The following is a 21005-nucleotide window of genomic DNA, read 5'->3' as shown; positions in this document are numbered from 1 at the left end:
ACTGTGCCAAATCACCACCATAGGGGTGTAATGTTTTCCCACCCAGGGATCGCCAGACCTTAGTCTGCTGGAGGAAAAAGAAAATGGGGCATTAGAGATGGACGAGGTATAGAGAGGAGGATAGGAAGTTGGAAGGGAGCTTGAACTGCAGGAGAGAGTGAGTGGAGAGATGAAAATAATGAAATTGTAAATGTATACTTCAGATGAACAAGGGGCTTGAGATGTGCAAGGGCTATGCTAAGTATAATGAAGACATGATTGACCGGGTCACTGCTTGGATAGACTGTGATTTTTAAAGCTCTAGAGAAGTTGGCTGCCAAGGTCAACAAAGTGCAAGATATATGTGTTGCTTATGTATAAGAAATGTTGGGAGAAAAAGAAGAAGAGTGTCAAGGCTGAAAGAAAAGATAAAGGAAGCTGTGGTGCCTAATACCAATGTGCTATACAAAGAAAAGTGATGGGGCAATATTTACATGAGGCACGCTCCTGGGCACATGCAGTCCTGCATAGCTGCTATCCTCCTGTGATGCTGCATGGACGCTCCTCCCCTTAGGGTTTTCCCCACCAGCGGAAGCTTTTGTCCAACACAGTTGAGCATGCATACTGGTCAATAATTACCACCCAGCACTAGCCTCTCCTTCTGCCAGTTGGTATGTATCGCTTACTTGCATAAGGAGACTGTGCTTTTTGGGTGAAGAATGAGAATGTATCCCAGTGGGGGAATCCCTTCCCATGAGATTCTCCTGCTGAGTACCACTCCCAGGCGGACTATCAGGTAGCGGCCCCAGCTCCCTGGCCTCATGGAAAGGGTCTCCTCTCGGGCAGAGGGGATGACATCACAGGATTCATTACAACTTATAGACCTAGTCTTCCTTACCGTCATCTTACCCCCTGAGTTCTTCCATGTGCCTATGCCACACCAGTAGTACTTTTAGCACCAACATAGAAGGAGGCGAAGAAAAGCTGTTGGAAGACACAGAGAAGCCAGAGACCGACACCACAGACCAAGAGCCCGAGAACAAGGTACAGGGGCTGCCTGGGTCCAGGAAGGTGTCTCGGACCCAAGCTTGAGAAACCATATTGAAGGGTCTGGGACCCAAGCATGAGAAACCATACTGAAGGGGTCTGGGACCGAAGCACGAGAAACTGCCTTGAACGTGTCTGGGACCCAAGCACAAGAAACTGTATTGACGGGGTCTGGGACCCAAGCAAGAGAAACCATATTAAAGGGGCCTGCGACCCAAGCGAAAGAAACCAAAGTAAAGGGGTCTGGGATCCGAGCGAGAGAAACCAAAGTGAAGGGGTCTAGGACCCAAGCGAGAGAAACCAAAGTGAAGGGATCTGGGACCGTAAGCAGTACCTGGTAGGGGAGTATACCAGGACTGCCCACCGAACCGCTGAAACGGTTCTCCGAAGAAAGAACTGAGAAAGGCCAGGGAAAGGGAGGCATTCGCCCACCTTTGTTGAATTGCCAAGAAAAGCCAGGGGAAGGAGACATTCCCCCACCTTTGTTGAACTGCCAAGAAAAGCCTGAGAAAGGCCAGGTGAAGGGAGAAATTCCCTGCCATTCGTAAACCGCTGAGAGAAGCCTGAGAAAGGCAAGGGGAAGGGTGTTGGGACTGCTCTGGCAGTTCAGCTTGGTGTGACTTGATCATTGTCGCACACTGCTTTAAATGTTCTTTCTTACATTTGTGTTCTTTTAATTGACACAGTGTTCATCCCGGGCCATTTGCTTCTGACTGGACACTTTTATTCATGTTTAATTTTCGTATTCAGCATTTCCGCTTTTTACATTTATTTTATTTTACTTGTTCATTTACTTTATTTATTTGATTTCCTTCTACTGACTGCAGTGCTTTCACTGCAATCAGCGCAAGGTTGCCTGGCCTCCTTACTTGCACAGGGCACGTTCCCGTTGCGAGTCTGCCTTTCCCTTTTTCCTACATGCACGTGCGTCAGCTGTCTTCTCTCCCTTTTGTCTCGGAAGGATGATTGGCTCCTGCCAAAAGTATGTGCAGATTTAAACTCTACTCCCAGGAGGCACAGCGGATGGGTGCCGCGAAAGCACCTGCGCCTGGCCGAAGTCCGGCCAAAGGCAGGCCCGCAAGCGCTCATGCGCGCTGCAGGCGGGCTGTGGCCGATCTTTCCTGGCGGTGTGTGGTTTAGTGTGTCAGGTGTTGCTAGTGTAGGAGAATCTTTCCAGACACTGACAAACTTTGCACTGCTTTGAATCACGACCGATAATCTGTCCTCACTGTTTGTTGTTTGTGCGAGGTAGACTTGTGCAGGTGGACCTATATTACACCAAAAACACCGGTGTGTGGTGTAGTGTGTCAGGTGTCACTGGTGCAGGGGAATCTCTCCAGAGGAAAGCAATGCTGTTTGAAAAACTTTGCAGTGCTTTGAATCACAACCGATAGTCAGTCCTCGCTGTTTGCTGTTTGTGCGAGGCAGACTTGTGGAGGCTGACCTACATTACACCAACACTGGCGCGGAGCGCGGCGCAGTGTGTGGTGTAGTGTGGCAGGTGCCTGCTGTCCGCTGCCTACAGATACTGAAGGTGAGAAACTGGAAGCCCCTTTGGGCGCGCTGCACTGTTCACTTATTTGTGCATCTCATTAACCCAACCTAAAAGCCATGAGCGCTTGGAGATATTTTGCTATGCACTATTAATCCTCTTCATAGCATTTTGGAACATATTTATACACATACGGCTAACACCCGCGGAAACTGTAAATTTCGGCAACGGAAAATGTGTGGAGACAAGTACTATCTCAACATCTGATGCCCGTGAAGTGACTCCGTGCATTTAGGAATTTGTGTCTCCCCCGTGTTAGGTCCCTTTGCATTGAAGTGGCAACTCTCAAAAGAAACATACTCAAACTCAACTGTTGACATTAAAGGCACAGATGGAAAAGTGACTGCAGGCAGTAGGCCTTTGAACTTTCCGTGTCTGGTGCATAATTTGAGTGTTGTCATTTGGAAATAGGCCTTTGAATTACTCCTGAATTTAGCTGTTGCCATTCAGAGGCACAGATGGAGAAGTGACTGCGGGCATTAGGCCTTTGAACTTCTCGTGTCTGGTGTATAATCCAAGTGTGGTTATCGGGAGGCGCTGATTGAGAAAAGACAGTGGGCAATAGGCCATTGAACTTCTTTCTGCTCTGGTGCTTAAGCGTAACTGCTGTCACCCCGAGGGACAGCTGGAGAAGCGGCCCTGAGCATTAAGCCTTTTTGAGCTCCTCGTGGGCGGTTCATCGGATTGGGAATTTTACTCCACACGATAACTACTTCCAGAACCACTTGATGAAATAAGTGGTTTTAAATCCAACTGGCGAGATACAACTGAGAGTCTTAGGGCCTCATTACGAGTATGGAGGTAATGAAAAAAGGAAGGCGGAATGGCATTACCGGCATTGTTAACGGGTCCGGACCATTACGAGCTAACAACCCGCCAATACCGCCACCGCCCATACCGTGCCCCTTCTTACCGGCATGCGCACGTACACGCGCCCCTTCACGGCACCAATACCGGGATGCTGCTAACAGGAGGACATCACAAGTTACGCAGGCATGCACTTACCGGCATACCGATGGCAGTAATTAGGGCCGTCATGACGGCGGCAATACAGGCATTGCGGACCACCCGCAAATAGCAACCTGCAGTGCAGGCAACTGCCACAGGCGCACACAATCACCACAGGTGGAGTCAATGGAGCATGTCCCAGTAGAAAAGGAGTACACCCACACACCACACCCCTTCCTACACCAAAATGATCCCACTAGCTGTTGCATTCATGGGGCTGGAGGACATGCCTGTACTGCTACAACAACAGCAACAACAACTACAGCTACAACAACAGGCTGCTAAGAGGGGACGCAGGAGGAGAAGGAGGGTGAGACAGGCCCAGCAAGTTCCACCAGTGCAGCCAGTGTTACCACGTAGGCAGCCACCAATCCCTGGCATCAGACCCAGTTCATTCAATCTAACCCCTGAGCAGATCCACACCCTGTACCTGTTGGACCGGGACAACATCACTACCATAGTGGACATCACAACCACTCCTGTCACGCATGCTGACCCAAGTGCTTGATGCCCTCCTGAAGCATGCAAGCATCCACATTTACCTACCACGTACTGGCCAGGAGCTCGCTGACACCAAAGTAGGCTTCCATGCACTGGCAGGCATGCCCAATTGCGTCAATGCCCTCGACTGCACCCACGCAGAATTGGTGGCCTCTCATACCAATGAGGTGGTGTACCGCAATCGCAAGCAATACCACTCCGTCAATGTGCAGATGGTATGTGACTCCAGCAAGATCATCACACATTAACTCCACGCTACCCGCTACATGGAGCGACATGCTGGACGACGTGCCTGGCTGCTTGGTGAGTTGCCTGACTGGCCCATGGCAGTGCATCGGGGTTGTGAGGTGGGGGGCGGTGCATACTCCACCTGGGTGGGATTGAGGGGGATGCATACTCCACCTGGGTGGGATGGGGGGATGCATACTCCACCTGGGTGGGAATGGGCAGTGAGTGGAAAATGCGCTCAGAGCTAAACACTTTTGACCTGAACATCCCAACCTGAACATGACACATCAATGCCATACATAAGACCAATGCCGTACATCACTAACATGCAAGACGCACAAGCAGGCCACCAAGGGTATGTCAAGCGGTGCATGACTAAACAAATTACAACTGTGCGAATGTCGCTAGTGTGATTAGGTACAGAGTAGCATACACTGCTATTATGGGTGACAAGGGAATCGTTTCTTACCTGTAACTCCATTTCTCCAGCATTGGTATCTTTCATGGATTCACATGCTTAGAATATCCCCCGTCGTCAGGCTGGGAACCCTCGGTACCTTTATAAAGACGTTTTCCATAGGAAAAATTTTGACACTTCTGTGTCCTATCTACGTAGTTTTGGCCCACTTACGCATGCCCCAATTGGATTTAGCGGTATAAATGCCCCGCCCCCGCGGCTCCCTTCAGATTCTAACCCCCCAAAGTAGGATGGGGTATATATTGTTTGCATGTAGGGGAGGGCGGCGGGCGAATGTGAATCCATGAAAGATACCAATGCTGGAGAAATGGAGTTACAGGTAAAAAAACTATTCCCTTCTCCAGCATTGGATCTTTCATGGATTCACATGCTTAGAATAGATTGTATAGCAGTACTCCTGATTTTGGCAGTGAGAATGCAAACCAATAACATCCCAACCACATATTTTCCCTTTTTATTTATTTATTTTTTTAAACTTCAGCGGTTATACGCTAGCTTCAAAAGAATAACAACAACCATAATATATTACGATATATATATATAGATTAAAGGACATTCCCCTGAACAGGGCTTACCTCACTGAAAAAGATGACGTAGGACTGCTCATCCTATCTGTACATCGTCTGCATGCTGCAGTTCGAGGCAATAATGGCGGGTAAATGTATGTGGCACCGACCAGGATGCCGCCTGACAAATGTCTCCCAGCGGAATCCCGGCCCACAACGCCGCCGAAGATGAAGTTGATCTCGTGGAATGGGCTCTCGGACGCCTTTCCAGCGGCTTCCATGCTTTCGAGTGACAAAAGGCAATCGTCAATGAGACCCATCGAGCTAGTCCTTGTTTTGAGATCGCCTTTCCTTTCGTCGACGGTCCATAAGCCACAAACAGTTGTTTTGTATTTCTAAATTGCTGAGTACGGTGAAGATAAAACTTTGGAGCTCTTTTCACGTCCAATGTATGGAGAGCTTTTTCCGCGACCGATGAAGGAGTCGCGAAGAATGCAGGTAGTACAATCGACGAATGTTTATGAAAGACAGTAAGAATTTTCGGTATGAAATGAGGATTGGTTGCCAGCACCACCTTGTCCTCAAAGAATCTCAAGTATGGAGGATCTATGACTAATGATTGTATCTCCGAGAGTCGTCGTGCTGAAGTGATAGCCGCCAAAAAAGCCAACTTCCACGATAAGAATTTCATAGATGAGGAAGCCAGAGGTTCAAAGGGAGCTTTCATCAGTTCCGTCAACACTAGGTTAAGACTCCAGTTTGGAGGAAACTTTTTCATTGGTGGAAATGTGCGAAATAAACCTTTCATGAAGTGCTTTATCAGCCGACCACTAAACAATGGTAACGAATGCCTTCTCCGCGTGAATCTTGAAATGGCTGCCAGGTGAACCTTTATCGATGAAAAAGATAACCCACTCTCCGCTAAATGCAGCAAATATGGCAGAAGCTGTTCCGGAGTTATTTTCAGGGGCTCTAACCCTGGCTGATCTTCACACCACATGCAGAATCCCCTCCATTTGCATGCATACGAAGTGTTCGTGGACGGAGCTCGCGCGGCTTGCAAAATTCGACGGCAATACGATGAAATAGTTAGGGCACCAAACTCTGAGAAGTCAGGAGCCATGCTGTCAGGTTGAGACTGTCCGGATTGTGATGCCACACTGTTCCCTTGTCCCGGGTCAGGAGGTTCGGAACCTTTGGAAACCTTACTGGCCGCGCTATTGATAGCTGTAGCAGGTCGGAGAACCACGCCTGCCTCTGCCAATAAGGAGCCACTAAGATTAATCGACATCGGTATCTGTGAATCCATTGCAGGGTCCGTCGTATGAGTGGAAACGGGGGAAAAGCATATAGAAACTTGTCCGTCCACGGGAAGGAGAACGCTTCCCCCAGTGAATCGATCAGTGGCCATCTGCTGGCATACTGTTCGCACTTCTTGTTCTCTCTCGTCGCAAAGAGATCTAGAGAAGGCTGTCCCCACTTTCTGAAAATCTCCAACAACTGATGTTCGTTCAGTTCCCATTCGTGTATCTGATCCATTTCCCTGCTGAGAGAATCCGCTTGTACGTTCTTTACTCCCGGAAGATGGTGGGCTACAATAGTTATATTTTGTTGTAGAGCCCACTGCCATACTTCCTGAGCTTCGGTGCAAAGAGTTCTAGAGCAAGTACCTCCTTGTTTTCTCAAGTAAAACATTGTTTCGTGTTGTCTGTCAGTATTCTCACCACTGACCCTTTTATGTGTGGCAGAAAAGCTTTCAAAGCCCAACGCACTGCCCTCACCTCCAGCATGTTGATATGCAGGAGTGACTCCGCCAACGACCACCGGCCTTGCGTTTGGAGAGAGCCCAGATGCGCTCCCCATCCAGTCAGCAACGCGTCCGTCACTATGGTCATGTGAAACTCTGGTTCCTGCAGGGGAACCCCTGTGGATAGGTTTTCGAAGACTTGCCACCATCGAAGTGCTCGTAAGAGCTTGTTGTTGATGGTCAGTTTGTCAGACCAAAGTCCTTGGCTCTGGGCCCATCAGTCTGCCAGGGATTCTTGAATTGGCCTCATGAAGTGGCGACAGTTGTTCACCATCAAGGACCACATTGACCCCCTCGCTCCTGCCCTTGCTGATTTTTGCAACCGCTCGTTTGCCTCAGGATCCTTCCCCTCCCCTCTGAAGCACTCCCTTGTGCATCCTCTTCCCAAGAAACCCACAGCTGATCCTTCCTGTCCGGCAAACTATCACCCAATTTCCATTACCCCCTTTCTGGGCAAACTCCTGGAAAAGCTGGCCATCTCTCAGCTTAACCTTCATTCAGATTCTGTTGGTTGTCTCCATGACCACCACTCTGGCTTCAGAGTGGCCAGAAGCACGGAAACTGCTCTCCTCAATATCCGTGAAGATCTGCTCTCCAACCTTGATTCTAACATTCCCTCTGTCCTCATCCTTCTTGATCTCTCTTCTGCCTTTGACACAGTCAACCACACCATCCTGCTCAACCTTCCCTGTGAATCTGGGTATCACTGATCAGGCTCTGGCCTGGCTGACCCCTTTCCTCTCTGATCGACCCTCCCAGGTCCAACTGGGGTCTTTCCTATCATCTATCTTCCTCTCCACCCCAGGGGTCTAACCTCTCACCCAGGCTTTTCAACCAATACATGGCAACTCTCGCTCACTGCATTTCCATTTTCAGCTCAACTTTCCAGTGCTACGCTGATGACACTCAACTCTTTTTCCGGCTGCCCTCTGCCACCTCCTCTCCCTCTCTCATCTCTGACTGCCTAACTGCCATTCAAAATTGGTGTGCCGCCAATGATCTTTGTCTGAATGCCAGCAAGACGGAGATCCTCCTCATCGGCACACCATCTCCATCCTTTTCCCTCACTCTCTGGCCGGCCTCCCTTGGCCCTCCTCCTACCCCTACCTGCGAGGCTAAGAACCTTGGCGTCATCTTTGACTCCACACTTTCCTTCTCGGCCCATATCTCTGATGTCTCTAAACAGTCAAACTTCCGACTGCACCCCCTCAGAGGTATTCTGCCTTTCCTCTCCTCCCCCAGAAGCTCATGTATCCCAAGCTCTGGTTCTCTCTAGCTTGGACTATTGTAACAGCCTCTTTCTAAATCTACCTGCCTCTACTCTCCACCCTCTACAACTTATCCAGAACAGGACTGCAAGACTTGTCCTTGGCCTCAAGCCCTGGGATCGTATCTCTCCAGCTTTGAAATCTCTCCATTGGCTCCCAGTGGATGCAAGGATTAAATTCAAAACCCTCTGCATTGTCCACAAGGCTTTCTGGAACAGCCTCCCTGCCACTCTAAAACTTGAGGAGAACCATCTCCGGTTCCGGAAGCACCTCAAAACCTTCCTCTTTGCTTCTGCCTTCGCTCCCCTTCTCCCCTGCTGATCTGCTCTCTTGGCACTGTGCACCTGGCCACCCTCTGTCCCCTGGGCCCAGGTACCTGCTCACCCTGCCACCTTCCTGCACTGCCTCCTGGCCACCCCTTGCACTGGGGACTGCATCTGTACCCATACAGCCCCCCCATTCTTCTTCTTTTTCTGCACTTATTCAGACTTACCCAGTCTGCTGCCTTAAACACAGCACTTGCCACTTGCTGGCTGCACTACCACAGTTTGCCTCAATATTCTATTTATTTTATTTATCTGCGCTCCTCGGCTTCTGCACTTTCCACTCTCCCCCTTCCATGCACTTTTTCCCTTTTCCCTTTCCCATGCACTTGCGCGTTCTCAATGTCACTGGGCCTAGTAAGATCGTGTTTATGTTGTGCTGTGTTCTCCCTTGTTCCGTTGCCTAGCCGCGCTCTGAAACACTTGTGTGCGAGCGCGATACAAATAAAATATCATATCATATCATATGACCAAGGGGATACACGAAGCCATGGCTCCCAGTATCGACGTATATCTCCTTACCGACACTTTGGTGTTGACTCTCCACTGTCTTGCCTGTTGATTGAGCCTGTGGATCCTCTCCACAGATGGTCTCACCAATCCTGACAGAGTTTCGAACTCTGCACCCAAAAACACTAAGCTTCTTGAGGGAGTTAATGAGGACTTTTCGAAGTTCACCGCAAATCCTAGTCGTTGCAGAAGTTGCATGGTGGCCTCTAGACTTGCTTGCGTTGTCATAGGGGACGACGACACCCTCACTAACCAATCGTCCAGATAAGGGTAAACATGATGCCCCTGTTTCCTTAACCATGCTGCAACCGGGGCTAGGCACTTTGTGAACGTTGTAGGGGATGATTTTAGTCCGAATGGGAGCACTGTGAACTGGTAGTGGGTCAGCCCGACTACAAACCTTAGGAACTTTTTGTGTCGTCGATGCATTGGTATATGAAAATATGCGTCCTGAAGATCCAACGACACCAGAAAATCCCCCTATTGAATCGACCAGATCACTTCCTGAAGTGTGAGCATTTCAAATTTCAGATTTATTATTATTTTAATGTTTTGTTGAGGTCTCGAAGGTCGAAAATGGGACGCCATTTTCCGTTGGGCTTCTTCACAACGAAGTATCGGGCGTACACTCCTTGACCTCTCTGTGACACAGGTACCAATTCTATAGCCCCTTTTGTAGCATAAGTACTACCTCCTGCTTTAAAATATTCAGGTGGGGTTGAGCCGAGAACACTGGTGGAATGTGCGACGGCTTGCTTTTGAATTGTAAGGAATGACCGAACTTCACAGTGTCCAATACCCACCGGCCTGTCTCCTCAGAACCACTCCGTTGTTAACCTGCTTAAAGCCTGTTTCTGCCAGGTCTACAGCAATATTTATAGAGTGATTAGAGGCCCCTTCCCCCTCTCGGACAAGTAACATCGCAGCCTTTCTGTGTTCGTCTGGCAGATGTTCCAGTATGGGTGCTAAACGATGCCACATCTCTCTGTCATACCTCGCCATAATAGCCAGAGATTTGTCCGCCTTCACCGTTGTTGCACCCACCGACAACACCTTTTTGCCAAAGGCATCTTGTCTCCTGGCCTTGTTCTCCGGAGGAGTTGTGCATTTATGTTGAGAGCTTGCCTTTCTTGCCGCAGCCGCCGATACCACTGACTCTGGAGCTGGTTGATCGGAGACATTTCGGAGTAGACTCGGGAGCCTTACATTTCTTTTCCAGTCTACCTTTTATTGCCGGCTCCGAGAACGGATGATGGGGACCGAAAACACAGATTTTCTCCTCTTTCCCATATGATCGAACAAAAAACAGTCTTTTTTCTCCTCCTCCTGGGCCAGCCCAAATTTCGGTACAAGCCTTACTCATCATCGCGTGGAAAGAACCAATGTCATCCGGGGGTGACGGTTGGGCTGGGCTTCTTGGAGCTTCCATCTTCGCTTCCGACTCCCAGGTCGGGTCCCTAGAGGGGGATAACGATATATCCGATATGGACTCTCTCTCTGACTTGGATTCCGGCAGTTCTCCTTCTTCCGGGCGCGCAAATGGAAGGCCTTCACGGACAGGCGTCGCCGTCGACACCATAGGAGTCGGTCGATGGGAAGGGCCTGGCTCGTCGTTGACTGGTCTTGCTCGAGCAGCAACCTGAGGTAACTTTTCATCTAATTTCTTCAACAAGTTTTGTAATGTAAACAGAGCTTCCAGGGATAAAACAGTTGCGGATTAAGCAACGGAGTTGTAACCGGGATATTCGCCCCGCTCGAAAGAGTCAGAGAGCTAACCCCTTGCAACCCAAGTTCCGCAGGCCCAGCCACCTGCTCACTTTCGTCATCCACGGAGGATATGGACAGGGCTGCCTCCTGCTTCCGAGGTTATCTTTTCCCACTCGTTGACACAGTGAGACACCCTGCCTCCCAGGATGTTCTGAAACTCGTCATTGCTGGTCTTTTCATTGTTTGTCCTTCGACGACGATGAGTAACCTCCCCTTTTCCTTGAGGCTTGATAGTCTCGACGTCTTCTTGTAGTCTGAGAAGCCCGCCTGTAGCCCTGAGAGGAGTACGACGGTCTATTGAAAGTACGGTCCCTTGATGACGAGAACCAGGAATTTCCTGACGCTCCTCTAAAGGGGCGAAACAAACGAAAACTTCTGCCACTCTGGAGAGCCCCAAGAGAACGTGCTGTGTCAGAGTCTTCTTTCATGCCTTTTAAGGCCTCACCCACCTTCTCCCCAAAAAGAAGGTCTCCTTCAAAAGGCATATCCAACACGTTATATTGCACTTCAGGTTGAAAGTTGGTGCATTTGAGCAGCCCTCCTGTGGAGCCTCCTTCGACAAGGTTAATTTCTCTATCGTCACCGTCGTCGCTGTCACCTGACTCGGCGGAACACCTGAAGAGACGATCTGCGTCACTGGTTGTGAGGGCGTCAACGATCGCACTCCCGTCGACAACGATGGTGGATGTACAGAGCCCTGATGCGTTTTTTAACCTGATTTGTGTCTTGAAGAATCTCGACTCGAGGATGATCTATGATGATCACCTGAGGAGGATCTTGACCAGTCTTTTCTCTCCTTCTTTGACAAGGAGGAAGACGACAAGGTTTTCGTTTTCAACGAAGATTCTCTCGTGGAATGCTTTTCCGATGAGCCTTTCTCAATCGAACGCACTTTCTTCGCCAGAGGTTCAGCCGATACTGATGGGCGGGGGGCCCCTAGAGATTTAGTTGTTGAGGCCAAGCTATGCATGAAGCCTACCTCCGAAGGGGGGTACGCACCCGCTCCGTCGTTCAACTAAGCCACCAACCGCCTATTCTGGTCTTTGAGGGTCTTCTGGGAGAAGCTTTTACAGATGTCACAATTCTCTGCCGAATGGTGAGGGTGGAGACAATATATACAGTCCATATGGCCATCTCCTTCATACACCTTCTTTAATTCGCATGTAGCACACGGACGAAAAAGATCTTTTCCAGGCATTAGGAAAAACGAAGAAACAACCTAGCAAAAATAGTAGATGACGCGAGGTGATCCCACTACTTTGCAAGACGGTTGAAATCTGAAGGGAGCCGCGGGGCGAGGCATTTCTACCGCTACGTCCTATTGGGGCATGCGTAAGCAGCCCAAAACGACATAGATTGGACACAGAAGTGTCGAAATATTTCCTATGGAAAACATCTTTATAAAGGTACTGAGGGTTCCCAGCCTGACGACGGGGAATATTCTAAGCATGTGAATCCATGAAAGATCCAATGCTGGAGAAGACATTGGGCCTCATTACGAGTCTGGCGGTAACTGAGGCGGTAAAACCACCTGGTTACCGCCGGACTCGTATTACCATTCTGCCTCCGTGATTCCCGGAATTACTGGGGCATTACAACCCCAGTTTTCCAGGAATCACGGAGGCGGAATGGTGTTAATCCCCATTCCCATTGAGTCCTTCGGGACTCAATGGGAATGGGGATCATGGAAACACCGGCAGCATCTTGTAGTGTTCCCGGTGTTTCCTCATCCGCCTGCAGGCGGGCGGTGTTAAACACGCCAGGTCAAACCTGGCGGGAACATCACCTCACGCCTGCAGGAGTCGGGATCAGGCAGTCCGGAAACAACGGTGGCGGCGGGTTTACTGCCACCGTTATTTCCGGACCGCCTGATTTGTAATGAGGCCCATTGATCCGCATCCACAGTACATCCACATCAGCATGCAAGTGAACACCCTGCATCATCTGTACAACGCAATCCACACTAGCAGACCATATTGCAGTACACAATGCATCAAATTAATCTGTGTGCATACATACAGGCACATCTGCATGTCAACACCAAATAGCTGCGGCCATGGCCGTGAATCCTAAAGGTGTCAGCTCAGATTGACTCACACATACTTCTTTGTGCTCCCATGCAGGTGATGGAGGCTATCCCTTGAAGCCGTGGCTACTTACCCCTGGGCAGAACCCGTGTAACAGGCACGAAGAGGAGTACAATCGGGTTCATACACGTACCCGTGTCGTGAATGAGCAGACCTTTGGCCTGTTGAAGGCACGATTCCACTGCCTAAGCAGGTCTGGTGGAGCACTCCTTTATGGCCCTGAGAAGGTGGCAAAGATTACCATGGTCTGTGTCATGCTGCACAACATGTGCATCCGGAGAAATGTACCACTGCCACCTGACATTGACATGCATGCACAGGGTGAGGATGATGAGGATGATGATGGAGGAGAAGCAGCACCCCTGCCAGTACGTGATGCACAAGATGGCCGTGCTGTACGCCAATCACTGATTGACGATTACTTCTGAACCACAGGGACGTTGATGGTTATGTGTCAGTGCTACACTCTGCACTGGGACAGTGTGGACATGGACACAGGGTGTGTGGGGAGTTGGGCACTGCGTGCTGTCATGAATTGAATGGACACACACGAAATGAACAATGTCCAGGCATTAAATGATATTGAACACAACGAGTGTATTAAGAAAAATTACAAAATAGTGCTTCCTCTCTCCACCATTCACACGCCCTTACCCCCTCCCCCAAAACACCCAAAGACCTCATAACCCCAAACACCATATAACCCCCAATAAACACCCCATACCCCCAATTAACACCCCATACCCCCCAATAAACACCCCCTTAATCCCCTCTACACCACCAACATCATCTCCCCCCTCACCCATTGACATCCCACACTATTTCCGGGCTTTTTTTGTGTCCGGGGGCAGCATTTCTGTCTGCCTTGCACTGTGCCTCGTCATCCGCACATGGCTGGAGGGAGCGGAGCTTGCAGGTGTGGACGATGGGGTGGATGTGGATGGGATTTGCACCACCGGTGCAGGTTGTTGGCGCATGTTGGTTAGGACCTGTGTGACTGCCCCAAACTGTCACGGATCATGATTGCACTTGAATTTATGGCCGCAATGGTCCCAGCACTGGCCTCACGGATCTCTCGGCGTGTTTCCTTGCTGTCAGCCACATATTGGCGCACCAGCTCGATCATCGAGTCCTGCCGGGCCTCTACCATTGACAGGCGTGAATCCATGTCAGTGGAGGCTGTGGAGGTAGAGGGTGCTGCGGCTGGGTGGACCATTGCAGGGCTGGCCTCTGGGGTGGCTGTGAGATCTGGACTGTGCAGTTGAACCGCAGAATCCAGCATGGGGCTGAACAGTGTGCCCTGAGTGGTGTGTTGGGGTGGACGGGGGCTTGGGGTGTCCTTGTACTCCTTCGCTTCCTCATCCACATCGCTGAGCGGGGCTGTGGCAGCTGCCTCACCCACTGAACTTGTGGCAGCGGACTGAGTGCCATCAGCCTCCCCTTCAGCTGTTGTTGGCAGCTCAGTAGTCGCAGTCTCGTCCGCTGCTGTGGTTTCCTCATGAGCCTGCCTGGCCTGTGCACGTGCCCTGGGTTACACTATGGGCTGCGGTGCTACCCCGGAGGTGGAATGGCCAGTGCCCTGTGGTCTGGCCCTGGATGTAGATGGCCTTGGGGCAAGGTCCTGACTTTCACCTTCTGCATCAGTGCCTGTGGGGGAAGAAGAGATGCACTGCATCAGTGATGGTGTTACATGCAAGATGCATGAGTTGGTGCTGTACAGTATTTCATTTCCCATGGATTGCAATCTTATAGGTGTGTCACAGAGGGTAGTTTCAAGGGGGGGGGCATATTGGCATAAGCCATGGCATCTCCATTCGGCACTGATGCGTACCAGGTGGCGTGCCATTGTATTGAGGTTTGTGTGATGTATGACATGCAAATGGTCCCTGTGTGTTGGGTGTCTGTTGGTAATGGGATTGGCACACAGCATGCATTTCATTGTGGCAGGGTTTGGGCCTCCATCTGGACATGGATCTGTATATGTGTGTATGATGGCCCAGTCATTAGCTTGGCTTGGCTCACTTTCACATCAGTTGTACTACGTCATGGTTTGACCTACTGGGGTTTGCAGGGTCACTCACCTCCATCTCCCGATGTCGGGGAACCCGTCTCCATTTCGCCAAAGCCCACTATGGACTCCCTTTGAATGGTCATGCTGCAGGTTTCTTCCCAGCGCATCAGTTTCACTGGTGAGTGGGCACCCCCGCCTGTGGCCATGGCCTCCCTGCGACAGAGGTCGTCCCATCTTTTTTTACAGTCTTTCACTGTGAGGGGGTTGGTGCCAACCGCTGACACCTTGCGCGCAACCTCCTCCCAGATTTCTTTGTTCCTCAGCTGGACCTCCCTTTTGAGGTCATTAGCAGAAACCTCTTCTGCATGGGCTGCAAGGGTATCAGCCGGCATGTTTAGCTCCTCATCGGAGAAGCGCTTCTTGCGCAGGCAGGGGTAGTTTTGCGGGTAGCCTTTGACATGCTGGATGCTATGGCCCTGCTCTCTCCTCTGTATTACTGCTGGATTGAGAGGATTGCAATGGATTGTGTTTTTAAAGATGGCCGCCGGCGCATTTCCCGTTCTAACGCGATGAAGTTACTTTCGGGTCCAGTATTACAAGCCCGGTATTAGCATGTTGTTATTACGGGGTCATTATTAAGGGGTTGCTCCTTGGCGGAGGCGGTATCGGCGGGTCCCGTGATGGTGCTATCGGGGGGTTGGTGTAGCCATTACCAGCATGGGGGTTCGCACGTGCTCGCGCACTCGTAATCAGCCGCTATTAGCGGCGTCAAGGGTGCACAGAATCGCTAATACTTCCATGCCGGTAACGACTCAGTTTTTAGCGGGCTTCTCGTAATGAGGCCCCTAGACTTTCTTGGGCTTGAATGCGGCAAGCCCTTTAAGCCCTTTTTTCTGCAGTTGAAAGATTCTACAAACTCCCGATCCTGCTATATATTGAGAGGTTGACCCCCAAGAAATAAATAATGAAATACAATTTGCGCAGCAGGATCCTCGCAAAGTACATTAGAACCCCAGAATGGGATGGTTCGTATGCATAAATGTTAGTTACAACGGACCCCCAAGCAGCAACCGCAGATATAGACTCCCTACTGACCACCTTGACAATAAGAGTAAATGCCTAAGTGCATTCCAATACCCTTAACCTAGTCCTCCAAGTGGGGGAAAAGGAAAAGGAAGGAACCCATCAAATGCCCTTCTGTTGAGACGAGGGCTAGAATACACTGTCACCACCTGCAAAATGCTTAACAAAATCAAGGAACATTTTGGTAAGAAAAGGCATAGAAGCATGGGTGATTTGACAGGGGACACATCTTTTGTAAAAACACCACCTACCAGATGTCTTCTCCATGGAGTGGAATCTGCCCCCAGAGGAAGAGGAGCTCTGATGAATAAAGAGATCATGGAAAACAATCTAATGGAAGACCCCCACTTGACATCTAAGGAGGCTGATAACCAAACCCAGAACCCACTAGAGAGAGTGAGTAGAAAAGAAACAACATACGAAAGGATGGACCAGGCAACAAGAATTGAGAGCCCTGAAAGGCAACAGGTGAGTGAAGCAACACTTTCAGCGCTTAACTTTGTGTTGAACTTGCTAGTCACTGTTTTCGATCTACCGAAGTTAGAGATGCAATCCCAAGCAGGGATCTTACTAGAATTGACCAAAGAAACAGCAAATTGTGTGTCATCTATGGTGGGGATCAGCAATGCTATCAATTCATTAACAACCCCAGCTCTAAATGACTTGAGGATGGAAGTCACAAAACAGGGTCTGGATATTTCAGCAATCCTTGACTCCCTAGGAGTAAGGAGTATAGAGGAAGAAGATACCTGTTCTCTGATGCAAGAGCTCTTGATACAGCTGAAGCACCCAAGGAAACCGGTAGAAAGAGATGAGGAGGAGGAAAGAGAGGTCCTGTGGAGTCTTCCATTTGATGATACCCTCCTCTCAGAATCAATATTGGAGGAATTCAGAAGGTTGGCCCAAGTAGTGGAGGGGGAAGAAGAGGTGGTGATGGACCTTGGCCAAAACTCACCAGAAAAGGAGAAGACAGCAACAAAGGAAAAGGATCCAGAATGGACAGAGGCTGGACAACAGAACCATCAGAAAAGAAGAAAATTAAGGAGAAGGGAAGCAAAGGAAAAGAGACAAAAAAAACCTTGTCTCCGATAAATCAAAAAGAATCTAAATAAAACTAAAAACCCAAAGTAACGAAAAATTAAGAACTCAGGGGCAACCTCCTTTTTAAAGGCTCTCTCAACCCCATCAATGGAAGATTCAACGGTTGGAACACAGAAACCTGTTAGATCAGGGTTAGGCTGTATTGAAACATGAGAATCACTCTCTATAAAACATGGGAATAAAAGATCAGAGAAGTTACAACAGAACACTCACTGAGAATCCCTAGGAGCGGTAAACCAAGCTATTGAGATTGTGAGTGTTAGTGTGGGGCAACACATTGACCCACTAGAACGAAATATAAATTAACCTGGCCATACACAAGGGAAGGAGGTCAATGAGGCCCCTAAAAGAACAGGTCAAGTTCACCTGATGAAAAAGTTCTATCTCAACGCAAGCAGGTACACTAGTCAAGATATTGCCATGGGCCCCTTTCTTCCTAAAGAAGAAAAACATCATACAGAATCTTGCAGTGCATCCTCAAAGTATGAAATCTCAACCCCAAGTGCAGAAACTGAAAATGGCACCAATCTTTCGAAAACAAGGGAAAAAATCACTGTGGTTGGGAGAGGGGGCAAAAAAAACATATATTGCCCAGGATGTATTGCTGGGACATCAGAAACAGATACTTGGCCCAGGGAAGAGCAATGGCACCAGGAAATCGAATGAGATAGTGAACCCAAGAGACAATTGTGCTGTTGAACAACGAGGAACGGAAAGCGAACTAGTAACACGGAAAAGGCAAGAGGGGAACTATCTGCTTTAGCGATCCCGAGAGGCTGGCTCAAGACCTCAGCGAAGAACTCACAATATAAATCCCTCAATAGAAGCGTGATATTGTCACTCTTCAAAAAAGTATCAAACTTATATCTATTTGCATCTGAGGATATGGTATTTGTATGATTTCCTATTGACAAAAATGTATATATTGCTAAGTGGGTTTAAAATCAAAAAGAGCCCTAAAGGCAATTCTCGCCGCCTCAAAGGATCTAGAGATACAGGGTTTGGAGATCTTTCCTTCCCTACCAGGGGAGTATATAAGTGGCGACCGACTACAGCAGAAGGTCTGTAAATTGGAGAACCCAGCAAAATTACGAACCCTAGTAGAGCCCCAACTGCCTTCAGCGAGAAATGAGAACTGAGGAGAACAACAACAAAATGATTTTTCCTTCCTCCCTGAAATCCTGAATCAAGTTCTTCAGAAATTGGGAATGGGAACCCATTCCCTTTAGGCAAAATGAATGTCGGCTAGTGAGTTGGAACACACAGGGATCCTGTTCCTACAAAACTAAAGGGATGAAGGAACAAACATTTGGTAACAATTACATAGTAGTTTTTCAGGAAACCTGGCTTGTCAATCCTATACAAATCGAGGGTTTATCAATCAGCACAACAAAAGTAAAAGGTAGACCTTCAGGCGAACTAATGATATCAATTAGAAATACTATAATTAAGGAGTCACAACTCATATTTAATAATTAAATGGCCTTCAGGCCTGCAGAATTCTAATAAGATCAAACAAGCCAATTTTCTATGTTATTGCAATTAACACTTATTGGAACCCCGCCTGTATTGATCTCTAAGCCTTTTTGATGATCTTGTCTTCGTTATTGGAGCGTATTAAACTGGAATACAAGGGAGCCCACATAATATTGGCAGGTGATTTGAATACCTACTATCTCCAGAATGTAAATAAGGAGAAAGGCAAGAGAAGTCAGAGGTTTTCTGCCAGGGGAAGAAGGTGGCTGGAATTTCTAGATGGCTGGGGCCTTAAATTGACAAATGGCTCGGTTGAGGGGAATGTTCCGCCAGCGACAACCTGGCAGCGGGGTGATTCATCTTCCACAATCGACTATATTTTCCTGTCATGTGACCTATTTCTGTGCTGCTCCTCGTTAAGTTTTAAGCATGGGGGCGCAAGTGATCATGCCTGACTATTACACCTATGAATAGACATAGACAAGCAATAACATGCAAAAAAGGGAAAACCAGGCTGTCGATATAGAAAATTGAAGGGTATTGGCTAAGTGAGAAATTATCAACGATATGGCTGTCTTCATATTTTAAGCATTGTAATTGCAACTTGGTTGAACTAGAACAGGTTTAACATGAGCATGCTATAGGTGTCACTTAAAAGTAAACAGTTTAGCTATAAGAATGTGAAGGCATTTCCAATGTTTTAGCTTTTTCTTTCTGTGATGCTGGAAATGCCTTGGAGGGATAGGGCCTCCCCGTCCTTGTCCCACTACCTCCTTAGGCTGTGTTTTCTGCTTATTTACTGCACAGGAGACCAGTTGGGATCCCTGGCTCTTCATTTCTGTTCTTGGTGAACAAAGACCCATGGGATACCTTATGGCATCCATGGATAGGGGTACGTCCTTGTACCCCTAGTGTGTGTTTTTGGGCACATGTGTGTTGGAGCAGGGTATGGGTTGGTGACAGCTACATGTTGACAGTGGCTCTGGGTGTCCTCCCTTTTCGGGACACCTAGGCCCTGCCATAGGAATCAATGGATTACTGGACAAAGGCAAGATGGGCACCGGTGGCCTCTTGGTTTCTTTGCCTGTCCCCCCTTGTTTCTCAAAGTCCTGAGAAACCCTGTCTCTAATCCCTTCCCCTGACCAGATGTTTTGGTAGAAGGAACATATATGGAACTGGGGCTGCCCCTGCTAGACTAGCAGGAGAAGGGATCGCTGTTGTGGGTACACCCCAGGGGTGGAACCTGCCTGAATGGAGAGAGGAGTGAAATCACATCCTGTGTTGTGGGTGCCTGTGATGCTGCCTGAGCACACCCTGACTGAAACTGAGTAAATGCTCTGAAACACTGGGAGTTGTCTCCAATCCACATCCTGAGTTATGGGTGTCTGGTGCTGTGTGAATGACCTGAGAACCTGTGAGCATGATTGGTAGCTGCAAGAATGCACTTGGTGTGATTGGTTGGTTGGGCCTGGCTCAGCCTGAGCGAATGGGGAACATTTGTCTATAACTAGGGAACCTTACTTACATCCTTGTCAGAAGCTGAAAGTCTAAACCGAAGCAGAGGTCTCAAGAAGCTTGTACCCTGAATCCGGCTGGAGGAAGAAGTCTGCGGCTGCAACTCTTCATCAAATCCAAAAGCTGCTTTGCTGATTCGAGGACACGTCCAGAGAGGATCTGGATAGACAACCTCTTCCCGTAGCTATGAGGGGACATTGTGCAACTGCGGCTCTTCACCCAAAGTGTCCGGGATGCAGTGCTGTGTGCCTGCCGTCCCGAAGAGGTGCTTTCGTGGGTCCCAAAGTGTTTGTGACTGCTGGAAGCCAAGTTGTCATGTATCGCCCAGAAGAGGGGGAACCTGGCATAATGCTGCTCGAAGCCAAGAGCTGTCAATGTTCCAAGTAACACAGGAAATATTCAAGTGACACTGCAGCTATGACATCTGTCAACTTTGCCATGCCAGAGAAGATACAGGGTCACTATCGGCAGAGCCGTGTGAGCCGGTGGGTTTACCGCCACCGAACACTGAAAAAAGCGTTGCAAAGGTACAGACTTGTTGAGGGTCCACAGTGCAGTCCAGTGCTCAATTTCAAGTCCCCAGAAGCCATCCTGTCATCCATGCTGCGGCTGCAGCACCGAAGAACCGAAAGGCGGCCAACCGTGAAATACCGAAACCCGACACCTAATTCTGGCACTGCAACCGTCGACACTGAAAGTCTTGATTTCCAGTCAATGAAGCAGTAATGAACCATCTAAGCAGCATCTTCCTTTCCTTT

The 21005-nt window shown here is 49.0% G+C and overlaps 1 protein-coding gene across 1 annotated transcript in view; it reads right to left on the bottom strand.

Annotated features, from left to right (window-relative positions):
• The window catches only part of LOC138568974 (synaptonemal complex central element protein 1-like), a 347522-nt gene that overhangs the window by 1714 nt on the left and 324803 nt on the right, over positions 1–21005 (bottom strand). The gene's annotated exons all lie outside the window — the stretch shown is intronic.

This window comes from Ambystoma mexicanum, chromosome 2q (assembly GCF_040938575.1).
Source record: "Ambystoma mexicanum isolate Mex_15411 chromosome 2q, UKY_AmexF1_1, whole genome shotgun sequence".
In the NCBI taxonomy this organism is placed as follows: Eukaryota; Metazoa; Chordata; class Amphibia; order Caudata; family Ambystomatidae; genus Ambystoma; species Ambystoma mexicanum.
Note: the sequence above shows the minus strand (reverse complement) of the source record. Positions and strands in the feature narration are given on the sequence as shown.